Genomic DNA, 14,213 nt, shown 5'->3' with positions numbered 1-14,213 from the left:
CCCTTAAATTCAGATTTCAAAAGTCATTCCTGCATAATCAGCCCCCCTTTTCTCTGGGACCACATTGGTCATATTTCTGCCTTGGCAAAAGAGCTGGTAGATGGTTGATAGTTCCTACTGTCTGACACCAACTCATACCTTTACCCTACGACCTAAGGTTCAATCTGAGACATCCCTAAAATCACTTAATCTTCACACCCTAGATTTTCCTGGACTCTCAGTAATCTCAGTTCTTCCATTTTATTGCTATAGATTGGTTTCAGCAATGTTTTCTGAGAGGGAAAATGTTTTCTCTTCCCTTTTAAATTTTCTCTCCATTTCATGTTACTCTCACAAATACCTCACAGTCTCTGGGCTTCCCAGGCCACCTGGCACCCTCTAAACTGTTTCACATTGTGTTCATTCATTTATTTTTTCATGTTTTACTTGTAGTAAAACAGGTACTCCTCCTCCCCCACCCCATCCCACCCACAGCTGGTTCACTGGCCTCTGGCAACACAGGACAGTATCTTCCCTCAGGAACTTCATTCACAGTAACATGGAGACAAGACTCCAATCAGTTGGGCCTTAGGTCATGAAAACGCAGGCAGCATTCTTCCAGATAGGAAGGCACCTAATTCAAAGTCTGGTGGGAGGTGGGGAGGGAATAAGGGAAATTTCTCAGAGGATCTCTGGAAAACCTCTCCCAGGTCCCTGGAGATGAAACCATAAAGGCACTGAATTTCTTGCATGCCAAGTGCTGTGCTAAGCTCTCCTAGCTAACCCTTCATGTGCCTCAAAAGTGGACCTGCCCTGGAATGCCCCAGCAGGTGGTTTGTGGGGCTGTTTACTCTCTTGTCCTTTGCTCTAAGGGAAAGAGAACATCTCAATGGTCTTAAGGCCCTGAAAAACAGCAGAGCAGCTTGCCTCCTTGGAGCATGCTTGGTGGAGGGTGTCCAACCCAGCTGACACTTCTCTGGGTTACATTCTGTTTGCTGCTTCTTGCTACAGGGTAGCCTCTAGAATAGGGGCTTTGTCTTCTGATTCTCCTTAGTCTAGTCTACACAAGAGTATTTCTGGCCCAGGTGTGAGGTGGTGAGTTCAGACAAAAAATGTCCCTGTCCTCTTCCTTCTGGGCATGTAGAAGCTATAGCTTCTACATCAAAGCTGTAGCTACACCAAAACTGTAGCTTCAGTTCAGCATTGTCTATGTATCAGGGTTTGACTCTGAGGCAACCTTGAACATGGCCAAGGATCCATTCTCCCACTTCTGCAATGCATTAATACCTTTCTTCCACAGGAAGAATTAGTCATATGCCTCCACTCAAATGAAGAAAGAAAAACGCTGTCCAGAGCTTGAGGAAAACCATGGAGGAAAGGAAGTGGGGATGTCTCTCCTTCTTGGGTAAATAAGCTGGGCTCAAGGGAGCTCAGAACCAGGTCAGAACTAAGTCACTCTTCTGGGTTGGGTAAGAAGCCACACAGGAAACCCTGATTCACTGGAAGTTGGAAGTTGTACTATTGAGACTTAGGGTACTCAGAACTGTACCCCACAAATATATTGTCAAACCATGGTGCAGCCCTGTACTCTGCTTCCTCTGGGTTATGGAGTTGTTTGAAATCTGTGTCTGAAGTAAGACAAAGCTGTGTGAGGTTGACAAAGACACAACGACCCCTTTGAGTGTTAGAGTCTCTATCAAAAAATGTTGACCCGGGGCCGGGCGGTGGCGCTGCCTTGCCTGCGCTAGCCTAGGACGGACCTCGGTTCGATCCCCCGGCGTCCCATATGGTCCCCATATGTTGCCAGGAGCAACTTCTGAGCGCATAGCCAGGAGTAACCCCTGAGCATCACAGGGTGTGGCCCAAAAACCAAAAAAAAAAAAAAATGTTGACCGGAGGGATTCTCAGCTGTGAGGTGCAAAGGTTCTGGAAACTTCCTCTCTGCATCTCATAGCTGGGGAAAGGGGCCAGGTCAATAGAGGGGTCCTTCAGGGCTCTAAACAAATATCTACTTCCTGTATCTCAGGCCTGGTCTCGCTTCCTCCCTGGAGGCTCAGGACAGTCTCCTGCTCCCTGATTTCAATGGTGGGGCAATGTTCTGATTTCAATGGTGGGGCATCTTCTATGGCTTTATTTGTATTTTAGAATGTGCCTTTTTACGCACATTCTCCTTGGGTTTCCATTTATTGTAAAATATGTGGAAATGGACAGTTAGCTGGGTCCCCTAGTTTGGGGCCACTCAGCCTAGAACCTCCTAGAAGAAAAGCCCTTTAGGAGAGGAGCAGCAGGGGTTTGAAGAACTCATTGGGGTCTGCATGAGAATATACACAATTAGGAATTTAGGGCCAATGGGGACTTTGGCCTCTTGAGCACTGCCTGAGCAAAGAACCCACAAGAGGTCTGGGAATTCCTCCCCAGGTACTCCTCCTGTCCTCCCAGACAGGCTGCCGGAAGCAGAGCCCTTCCCTGCTGGCACACCCTCCCTCCCCTATCTCCAGCATCATTTATTCCATCCCCCACCCCACTGGAGTGTCTCTGCTGGTCTGCTCGGTTACCCATCAGCCCCAGGACAAGCCCACATTGGCCAGGTTGAGTCATTACCTCCATCTCCTCTCCTACCCTCCCAGGACCGATCTGGTTTAGCAGGCTGGGAGGGAGGACCCCATACATCATCTTCAAGCTCTCATGGCTCCTGGGGCTAGGATTGTCCAGGGACTTAACCCAATTTTATCCTCTCCAGACCAATGACTGGTGAGCACCCCTATGTCTTCCTGGGTATGCAGAGTTCTGTCTCTACCAAAGATGTGGCTTCAATCCAGCATTGCCTACCTCTCAGGGTTTGACCATTCAAACATCCTTTCTCGACTGCCCAAAAGGGATCAGCCCATCTCTTCACTCCTTTGCCTCCTAGTTGCTCAGATTCAAGCTTCGAAAACCCTCTTTTTTGTTTGTCTGTTTGTTTGATTGATTGATTTTTGGGTTTTTTGGGCCACACCTGGTGGTGCTCAACTAGCTCTGCACTCAGAAATCGCTCCTGGCTCAGGGAACCATATTGGATGCCGGGAATTGAACCCAGGTCCATCCTGGGTTCTGGGTTCACCACATGCAAGTCAAACACCCTACTGCTGTGTTGTCTCTCTGGCCCCTGAAAACCTTCTGAACCTCAGAAAATGGTAAAACAAGAAGAACATCCAGGAAAGGGCCCCCAGTGGGCCCCCAAACTGGGCCCTTAGGATTCTCTCCCATTTTCATCCTTTTACCCAGGGTCTTGTGGGCTTCTGCACAAGAGTCTCCAAACAATTTACTAAAATATTTGCCTAAGAATAAGCCCGCACACAAGTGTCATGGAGGCCCTCGAGGCTTCCCTCAGGGCCTCCCCACTCAGTCCAAGGAAACCAGGTCTTCTGGATGGAGCCCGGCTTTCCTCTGGGGGCATGAGCAGGCTCTGCCCTCTTTGCTCACCACTTATTCCCCTGGAGCCTCTTCTGACTTCCCCCTCTCTGAGCCAGGCCAAAAACCTCCCACCCTTCCACCTCTCCACCCCTCTACCTGCAAATGTGCCCTCAGACAGTGGGCTCCCTCCTCCTGGCCTATGACTAAATGGGGTCTTCAGCAGTCCCTCACCTCCTTTCCCTGTGAAGCAAAGCAGCTACCCTGGAGCCCAGCATCTATAAGAGGACAAGAAGGAAGAATCCAAGGGTCCTTTCCTGAGTTTCTGAGATTCTGTACCAAAATGCAGGGTGTACTGTTTGCTTTTTTTTCTGTTTTGTTTTGTTTCCTTTCTAAAAATAGTCATGAAACTATCGTTTCCTCCCACTGCCTCTTCCCTGTCTTGTTGGGATTAGCAGAGATGCTGGGTCCACACTCAGCTGCTGTCTCCAACTCACACCCCCAGAAGGCACAGGTGGCTTTGGGGCAGGCACTGCCACATGTGGGCTCAGCAGAAGGAGCAGACACTAGGAAAGAGGGTCACTGTCAGAGACCTCTTAGGGAATCACGTTTCCATTCTGCATGGACCAGCTCAGAGATATTTAGTCTTCCCCCTTTCCTCAGTGGCAATACTTAGCACCCCATCCCCAACTGAGCAGCCCCTTTAAGTGAGGCAAGAGTCCAGACCTGCTCAGGAAGAAAAACTGGGACTTTCTGGGGTCCGTTGCTCTTCTTCCATTCTGTCATAGCTTGTTTCCAGCCATGGGGTATATCTGAGATACCCCCCCAGGGATCCTGCCTCATTCCACCTGAGGGTCTTCAGAATCCAGCCTGGCTTGAGACATGGTTCTTCTGACACAACCCCACACCCACCATCCCAGCAATCTGCAGCACCATGTAGCACCTCAGAAGGGTCAGGCAGGGAAGCGTGGGCAGGGGAGCTGGGCATTTAGCCTCAGGCAGCAACAGTCAGGCCTGACAGCCCTTCCCTGCAACCCCAGAGGCCTGGCCCAGCCCAGCCAGGCCTCTCTGTGACTGAGAGGGGACTTGGGAAGGTCCCTGCGTGGTGAGGCATAGCTGAAGCCGGGGAGGGCACCCTGACCCTTGCCCACTTGACCTTCCTTAGTTTGCCCCACCCAGTCCATGTAACCGTCTGGTGAGGGGCCTGGCTTTAGTGGCATTACTAGCTCCTTCTCCATGGTAGAGAGACACTCGGGCCAACCCTCTCCTCACTTGGCAGCATCTGCTCAGGAAGGCAGCAGGAGGCCTCCATCCCATGTTTCTCTGAGACATCAGCTTTCCCAGAAACCCCAGCCCTTTCCTTGAAGGTCCTCTACTGCCCTAAAGGCAGAATCTTGACTGTGAGATCTCCATCAAGCACCCCCACTGATCCTCCCGAGCTGGACCCTTCTACTCCTCCCCTCCATGCAGGGCTATTTGGGGCTCTGGCTGGGCCTGTGGTGTAATCAGTGCCCTGGGATAATTGCCACCTGGCCTGTTGGTGTCTGGGGCTGTCTCGGCCACAGCAGTAGGGGGTGGACACTAGGCAACCAGACCTGGAGTGAGGTCAGGCTAGGGCAGGCCTCCCCACTCCCTTATCTGCTGCAGGATTCCCCAGACAGCTAGCTCTCCTGAGACTATGTTCCTGGGGTGCTCAGTGGCTTCTAGAGTTGGCCGAAGAACCAGAAGATACAAATCTGAGCAGATTCTCCTTACTCCCAGGAAGCCCCAAGCCTCCAGCTCCCTTCTTCTGTCAGGCAGCACCCTGGGTGCAGCTGCAAATATGCCAACAAGGGGCCTGAGCTTCCTGATGTCTTCTTTGAGCACAGTGGCCCAGGGCCAGATGAGACTTCAGAGTCCTGCCCTCTGAACTCGCCCCTCTGTGAGGTGATGCGTCCTTGGCCAAGTCTATGACCTTGGGAATTGGTTCAGCCTGAGTTTCCTCATCTACTAAAGAGATCATCAGAGAAGCCGCCTCAAGTTCCTGTGAAGAATATATTATCTAATCGGTGTAAAATGCTCAGCCCAGTGCCAGCCAGCCCTACAATGGCAGTGATTATTACAGGACACAGAGGGTTGTGGGTGGGGAGTATGCTCGGCCCGGGGGAGCCTCTCAAGGAAGCTTGGAAGACAGGACAAAGCACCGGGCCAGCAACCCTTAAGTCCAATAATGCCAGAGGCCCTGGGGTGGGGGTGCAGAAAGGGCTGGAGATCCCTCAAGGAAGACCTGCCCTGCCCCTTTTTCTCAATTTCATTTGCTCCCTAGTAAGGACACTTAAACTGAGATCAGAGAACACAGAACCCCTGTGGGTAATTTTTAGCCACATCTGACAGGGAGCCCCTAAAAGTGGTGAATTGGGCTTGGGACGCCAGAGCCGCTTTGGCTGCGGTCCGAGGGGCTCAGAGTGCAGTTGACAAGTTCCCACAGGTGGGTGTGGTACCATTCTTAATGCATCTGCCTTGGCATTATCCCTTCCTCCTAGCCTCACCGGGCAGTTCTAGCACTTCAGATTCACTTTCCAGGCCAAAGCTGCCATATTTCTGTTATGGTACTATTAGGCCTTTCCCAGTCTAGTTTGATCTATTGGCTTGAGTGCTAGAGATTGGTGCTCTGGACCTTGTATGTGAAGGCACTAAAGCAAAAGGACTGCCATAAACAGGCTTGTCCTGGAGACCTGCTCACAGAACCAGAGTTTCTGCCATCAATTGATCATTGCCCCACTCTGGAAACAAGATTGAGTCTATAAAGGCTTTTCTTTCAGGTCTCCACTAAACTGAAAGATTATGCATGAAGCATAGGGCACTTGCCTTGCATACTGCCAATCCACATTTGGTTCCCAGCATCCCATAGGCTCCCCCAAGCACCCTAGGAGTGAATCCTAAGTAGATAGCCAGGAGTAATCCCTGAGTACTGTTCAGTGTACCTTACTCCCAAAAATAAATAAAAGTCAAAAATAAACAAAATTAAGTCCCCAGGGACTGAGGCTATAACTCAAGAGGTGTGTACCTCTGTTCATGTGCTGGCTCCATTCCAGCACCACATGGCCCCCACCCAGTCACTCTTTCGAAGCCTTCAGGGACCAATGAGTATCCTTAATGACTTCCTCCAACTTTCTCATTCTCATGGGCCAGGGCCTGCCTGGACCATAAGAGCCAGACCTGCGGAGGAGAGAAGTCCTGTACTATTCTGTGCTTCTTGGGTACCTCCGTGGGCCCCTCTCTTGTGGACCAGGCCTCAGGGAACTGCCAGCCTTGACCAGCAGCCCTTGGGCTGGCTTGTGTTTCATTCTGGGTGTGCGCGCTCTCCCTGGTTTCTGTGAGCTAATCAGGGAGAAGGAGGGGGAGGTGGGGGTGCTGCTTGCTTCCCCGTTATCTGCAGCAATCCACCAGCAATCCACCACAGTGACTAATGCTCCCAGTTGGTAAAAAGGCAGTGTAATCAAAACACTTTTTTTTTTAGTCCTTAAAGTTAGTCATTCTCCCCGAGTGGAGGAAAAAAAAAGCCCACAGCAGGCACCATGAAATGCAAAGCTGAGAGGCTGCACTGTAGGTAGGATGCAAGCAAGATTATGCAGCTCCTGTGGACCGGAGGTTCGGCCATACGCCTTGGGGCCCTCAGCTGGTTGGCCCTTCTCTGTGCCCTTGTTTGTTCTTGCTTTCCTGGACATCTGGCCTGCTGGTCCCTGAAGAACTAGTGTGCCAAGTAGGGAGCTGCCCTTTTCTCTCCCCCTGCCAGGTGCTGCCACCTGCTGGTTTTGGCCTCTGTAAGCTGGAGGAAGCATATAAAAGCATCCCGGATGAGGCTGAGTAGAAGATCCCTTGCCTAGTAGCAAGGGGACTGACTGGCCATTCACCTCAGCATTCATTGCTGTGCTTCCGACTGCTGACTCCCCACCCAAATCTGCCCTGGCAGTACCAAAGATCATCAGCTACCTCAGGAACCATCAAGGAGGGCTGGCAGAGCATGACAGCAAAAAGCAAAAGGGTCAGGGCCAAGCTGCCCAAATTGGACTCTTTATTCTATCACTTCTGGTGCTTCAGATCCTCCATGCTTAAAATAATAATAACCACCTCATGGTGGTATTGTCAATTAAATGTGAACTTAGCTAGAACAAATAATGCTGGGTACATTATGCATACTCACTTATTAACTTGTAGTCAAAATAGCAACAAAAACAAAGTAGAATGTATACTTTGCTAGCCTGGCACAGAACTTCTTCATCATTGCCTGAATTCCCACAATGCTCCAAGAAGCTAGTAAGCAAGAGCTCTAAGTTGGCTCATGGGATCTAACTTAGCCTCTTTACATGGCGGTACTGGAAGGCCCAGAGGAAAGAAGAAACCAAAGAATATCTGAACGAAGTCAGTGTTCAGTCAGCTATTCTCGTCTGACTGTTGCTGGCAGGCCACCTACTGATTTGCCATTTTATCATGCCTCCCTCCACTGGAATCTATTTTGCCATCCTCTGTCTTCTCCAACCTTGGTATCTCTCCCATGTCCTCTTGGCTCACTACTGTCCAGAGAACTCTTATTCTGGACATCTTGCTGAGTGGGTGCAGAGCAGAGAGAAGTGAGCTGTGGCATCTAAGGGACTGTCTTGCTCTATGCTACAGAAAGGCCTTTAGCACAGAGGAACTTGGCACACATACATACCCCCCATCCTCTCATGCTCAGTCCCTTCAGTCATGGCCCTTGTACTGTAATAAAGCCCCTGAATGACAAGCATTGAACCCAGAAATCTTTACTCTTAGACAAGAATATGGATGGGTAAAAGAACCAGGGAGATGACTTAGGCATCTGTCTGAGGAAATCTAGGAGGAGGAAGGAGTAGGAGAGGGCCAGACTTGATATTCAAATGGGAATACTTGCTTATAAATTTCATTTTCTTTTTTCTCTTTGGTTTTGGGGCCACATCTGGCAGTGTTCAGAGCTTACTCCTGACTTTGTGCTACGAGGTCATTCCTGGTAAGATTCAGGGAACCACATGCAATGCTGGGTTTGGCTATAGCAAGGAAATAATTTTAATTTCTATGCTATCTCTCTGACTCTGCTTATTAATTTCTGGGTGAAAAACTCCCGGGAGAGTGGTCAGGAATGCAGTTGAACATCAGAGCACAAGTTTCACATGTGTGAACCCTGGGTTCAATTCCTAACACTTAAAAAAAAAAAAGGGAGGAATTTCAAGGTCAGAATTGGATCCTGAGTTGTTTCTTCCAGTAAGTAGCTTGTCTGTTCATCAACGTAGAGCTTTTCGTTTTTTGGTGGTTTTTGTTTGTTTGGTTGGTTGGTTGGTTTTTTTGGGGGCACTCAGAGGTTAGTCCTGGCTATGTGCTCAGAAATCGCTCCTGGCTTGGGGGACATATGGGATGCCGGGGATCGAACCACAGTCCATCCTAGGTCAGCCACTAGCAAGGCAAATGCCCTACCTCTGCGCCAGCACTCTGGCCCCAAAGTAGAACTTTTCTAAGAAAACTTTATCCTGGAGCTTTTCTCAAATGTCCAGGAGACATTGCTGAGAAAATTCAGCCAACCAGACCAGGCTGTTCAACACTTGGGCCTGACAAGTGAGACTGCTCAGGACCAGAAATATCAGGATCTTGTGTCTTGCAGGCGGCATGCCAGTGCCTTGAGCTATCTCTCCCCAGCCTCCCAGAACATCTTAACTGAAGGCTCAATCCAAGGAAAGAATCAGTATCCAAAGCTTCTTCACTTCAAAGTCCAAGGAGACACTAAACTGGCTCCTTTTTCATCCCTTTGGCATTGTCTATAACAAGATACTTTTTTTTTTAAATGTATTAGACCCAGAGTCTCATACACATAAATTTAAATGTTCTACTGTTGAATGGTGGGTTGTGTGTTTCACAATCCCCAGAGACAAAGAGGGCTTCGCATGTCCCCTGTCTGGGTAGAACAAGAGATGCAGGTCTGGCGGCAATTCTGATGGAGGAAATAATCCACACAAAGTTGGGAAGGTATAGCAGGCCAGAAACTAATACGACAAACTGTTCACTCACAAGCCAGTCACTCCACCATGTGGAACCATGAGTTGAGATGTTGACTGTCCCCCCAGGACTCCTGAGGAGCCTTTATTGGGATAGACAATGCCCACCTCCAAGGGGAGGGAGAAAAGCCAGATGAGGAGGCACTAGAGAAACATCTTTTTAACAAGAAAACCAAAAGAACCAATTGAGAAACTTCTAATTAGAAGGCAATATGAGGACCAATCTAAAGGCCTCTACCAACACTCTACCATTGAGTCATATTTCTCATACTGGTTCCCAAGAGAAACACTGTGCACCATCCTGAGAGAAACACTGCCCTATCTGGGTCTGGAAATCCTCCAGCTGAGTTCCCCACACTAGTGAGAGGTGTTTTTGGTCACCCATGTCCAGTTCCCCAGGAACCAGTGCCCTCAATAGTCTGCTATCAGAAAGAACTTGTAGATCTTGGCCCCTCACCTTGGCTCTGCCTGCCTTCTGCCTCATCAGGTGAGGCATCAGCTCAGCTAAGAGCAGTGTTGCACCTCCAGACAGCTCCAGAAAGCTCAAAGACGATTCAGAAATTTGTGTTTGGGAGAAGAGCACAACTCCAATTAAGTCTCCAGCTGAATCTTTTCCTCCAGAAGATTCTTATTTTGTTTCATCCCAGTCACTGAAACTCCTCAGACCCACTCACTTTTTTTTTTTTTTTTTTTTTTTTTTGGTTTTTGGGCCACACCCGGTAACGCTCAGGGGTTACTCCTGGCTATGCGCTCAGAAGTTGCTCCTGGCTTGGGGGACCATATGGGACACCGGGGGATCGAACCGCGGTCCGTCCAAGGCTAGCGCAGGCAAGGCAGGCACCTTACCTTTAGCGCCACCGCCCGGCCCCAGACCCACTCACTTGTATCTCTGTTCTAGCATCAACTCCCATGCCTCCTGTTCTGACCTGAGGAATGCTGTTGGCCATTATTTAGCTCAGCAATGGCAAAAACTAAGGGAGATGAGTGTGGAGAAAGAAGAGGAAGGGACTGTCCACAGGGCCAAAATGTCAGAGGTACACAGCACCTGGCTTCCATTTACCCACTACACTAGTTCTCCCTCCCACCCTGGATTCACACTCTGCCCCAGCTGGCTTTTGTGTCTTTTGTTTCTCCTTTTTACTCATCAAGGCATCTCTGGAGCTCCTTCTGGTCCATTTCCTAAAGAATAATATGGTGATGAAAGCTATTTTAGGTCATGTCCTTGGGTGTCCACCTCCATATTTGGAAAACCTTGGGGTTGTGTCATGTACTTTTTTTGAGTGTCCACTGAGGCCCTTATTCCTTAGGGTTGCATCCTCCATGGTCTTCCTGGGAGGTCAGAACAGATGAGCCACTTCCTCTGTTCCCCTTTATTTGCTTTCTTCTCCCTAAGCAGCTACCCTTGAGACACACATGAGGTCCATTTGGAGGTCTAATGGTGATTGGCAAGGTCTTGGTTTGTTGCCCCTGTTTCTTCTAAGGCAAGGAGATTCTTGGGGGTGAGGAGGCCAACACAGCACAGGCTTCTTCAGTAGTTTACTGGGGTCAAAGACCCTGAATTCCGGTTTTAAAAATACCTAAGGCAAATGAGCAAGTTCCCTCTGCTTTGTGTAAACCTTCACCTAGATTCAAAGGTCCAGCCTGAATTGCCTCACCTTCAGAACTTGGTTTGTGCACTGGCTCCTCCTGGAAGCCTTCAGTAAGACTGTGTGCATCCTACGGGCCACACCAGAGACTTACTTAGCTGCCCACTTACTTCTCCCTTACAGTGAGTAGCTCTGGAGGGCATAATATGACAGCAGCCATACTTCTTTCTTATGCTATGTCCTGGGCATTAGCACCTGTAGCTCAGTTAATACCTATTATATGAACCAATAGGGAAAATGAGAATTCCCATCATTTGGGTTCTGTAAAGGGGAATACTCCTTACCCTGTGTCCCTTCGCTAAGTGGGGATTAAATTCCCATACCTGGCAATGCTCAGGGATTACTCCTGTCTAGGGTGGGGACCACATGGTGTGCTGGAGATAGATCCTGGATTTGCAAGGTTTCATTCCCTGGCTGTGCAAGGCAAGCTCTTTGCTCTTGTACTATCACTCAACCCTCAACCTGTGTCCCTTTTTCATTTAATTCATCAACATAATGTTTCAACCTAGAAAGCATTATTTATGTTCAGGACCCTGTGCCATGCTGAAGAGGAAAGATCTGCTTGTTTATTAGTTACAGATAATTCACAAATCCCGTAACAAAATTTTAGTCAAAAGGCCATATCTTGAATTATTTCCCTTACCTAGGCCCTAATGGTTGGTTCCCTTTCCCCTACTTGCTCCTTTCTGTATTAGAATGTACTTTTTAAACAGCGCAGACAGAATTAGTGATGCTAAGCAATCAATGTCATTGGCAGAAGAAAAAAATTCACAAATCAGGGTTTAAAGCTGAGAAAGCAGCCAGAGGAGGCCATGGCTCCATCTGAGCTGCGCCCAGAACCCCTAAGTATCCTAAAGCCTGAAACTCAAAGGCCAGATGCCGCAGGAAGCGCTCGACAGCGAACGGGTTAAAGCACCCGGCCCCACCCACTCAGCCGCCACTTCCGGGCTAAAGGGGCGGAGCTCACGTCACTTCCTGGAGACTGTCTGAATCCGGAAGTGATCCCCGAGGACCGAGTCGCGGAGTCCTGGTGGAGAAGCCGGCGGCAGCTTGGGGACCATGAGTTGGTGAGTGAGGTCCGGGCGCCGTGGCCTTGCCCCCGCATCCCTTCGGGTTCCTTCCACCGCGCCGTCCGTACCGACTCGTAATGGGGGCCCGGCGGGGGCTTCAGGTCACGCCTCGCTCAGCAGGTGCCCCTCCCAGGCCTATCTTGGCCAGAATTAGGGCGACGTCTTCTTTCTTAGCCGGCGATTTCGCCTCGGACCCCTTTCCACATCGCAGGGGGCAGCCCGTCTTCTCGCCTCTGCTGGTGACAGGACGCCCCTGTCTGTGTCCCTTCCTCTTCCAAATGCCAAATGGAAGGTGGGCTCCTCCTCCCCTGGGAGCTTCTGTCCTCTCCCCCAGCTGCGAGTATCGCCCTGGCAGCCTGGCCCAGCTCACGGATTCAAACCCACTCTTGACCTGGCTTTGACATGACTCCGAACCCTGCAGTCTTGGAAAGACAAAACTGGCTTCTCTTTGGGGAAGGTGCTGTCATCTTTGGGTTGGTTCATTTTAAGGGGTCCGGTACCCTCACGACTCTCTTTCAGATGGACACAGTTAAGCTCCAACAGTATGAGTTCTCTCAGGCCTTGAGAAAATCATCCAGGGCCACCCAGAGGTGTGTTACTACTACTCATGCTTGGCTCATAGCAGATCTCGGCACTGTTGAGTGATTGCTCTGTGTTGTCTGCTGCAGGGACCTGCTCTCACCACAGCGGGTCCACTCTTGTGTGCTTCACCCAGACAATCACCCCAGAGATGTACTGGATGATCAACCCCTTTGGTTGATCGTTTCAACCGAAATTCCACTGGAATAAGGGATTTGCCACCCTGTCCTCAGATTCTGCCTGTTTCTTTACACAAAGCACTTTTGTGAAAGTTAAAAATAAATGACACTAGAATCTCCTTAGGGAAGCCTTCACAAGTTCAGTTTTGGCTTTCGGTGATGACAGGCATCAAGTGATGACTGATGCCAGTGTAGAAGGCAGCTTTATAATGTAAAATTGAAGCCATTTGTGTTGGCTCTATCTTTCTTAAATGAAGATTGATGGACAAATATAGACAGTCAGCCCTGGAAGGCTGAGGGAAGCCTGGAGCAGTGCCCTAATAGGCCCCACAAGGAGCTGTTCCTTCCCCCTCACCTTGCTCCTGGAAGCCCGAGAGAGCTGGAGTCTAAAAAGCCAAATGTCTTCCCATCTTGTTATAAATCAGTTAGTGATTGGTGAACATGATCTGCTGAAGATGGGACATCCTTGGGCAGTTTCCTGCTTCTCTTCCCTAGAAGAATTACTTCCTTAAAGGATAGGTATGAATACCTCTAGCCTTGCAATGTGGTTTCCTGACTCTTTGGAGTTCTCTTGCCTCACCTTTGAAGGTGGGAAATAAAGATGTTCCATGTTGCTTAGATTGGCACTTACATTGTCGAGTACGAAATTTGTCTTTTTCTTTTTCCACAAACCATAAGAGCAGCGTAAGTAATAAGTCCTTGGTGATCTCAGGCATGTTGCTTCCTCTTGTTTATAGAAAATGTTTTTCTTTTTGCTTTGAAAAATGAGTAGCCATGGGCTGGAGTGATGGCACAGTGGTAGGGAATTTGACTTGCACACAGCCAACCCAGAATGGAGCGGGTTCAATCTCCGGCATCTCATTTGGTCCTCTGAGTCTGCCAGGAGCTATTTCTGAGCATAGAGCCAGGAGTAACCCCTGAGTGCTGCCCCCCCAAAAAAAAGAAAAGAAAAGAAAAATGAGTAGCCAGCTTCCTGACTGCAAGGTAGGAGAAAATTGCCAGCTGTTTAGCAAAAACTGACGTTTTTAATCCAGTGAAACTAACATACTAGGACACATAACATCTTGGCACCTCCTTGGACTGAGGGTCACAACCAAAAGGGTAGCTTTGTCCCCAAAGCGGAGGTCCTTTCTCTTCCTCCTCAGAGGGCGTCTGCGTCATCTCTTGCGTGGACCCTGACCCTCTTTCCCTGAGAGGAGAATGGCATCAGCGCCTGGACATACAATCACACTCAGTTCCTGGCTCAATGGCTGGCAAAGGGACCAGGGCTGGGTCCTTCTGATTCACTCCTGCAGTGGTTTTCCTGCTCCCAGAATGAATCCATCCATT

Source organism: Suncus etruscus, chromosome 3 (assembly GCF_024139225.1).
Source record: "Suncus etruscus isolate mSunEtr1 chromosome 3, mSunEtr1.pri.cur, whole genome shotgun sequence".
Lineage (NCBI taxonomy): Eukaryota > Metazoa > Chordata > Mammalia > Eulipotyphla > Soricidae > Suncus > Suncus etruscus.
This window is presented reverse-complemented; position numbering follows the sequence as displayed.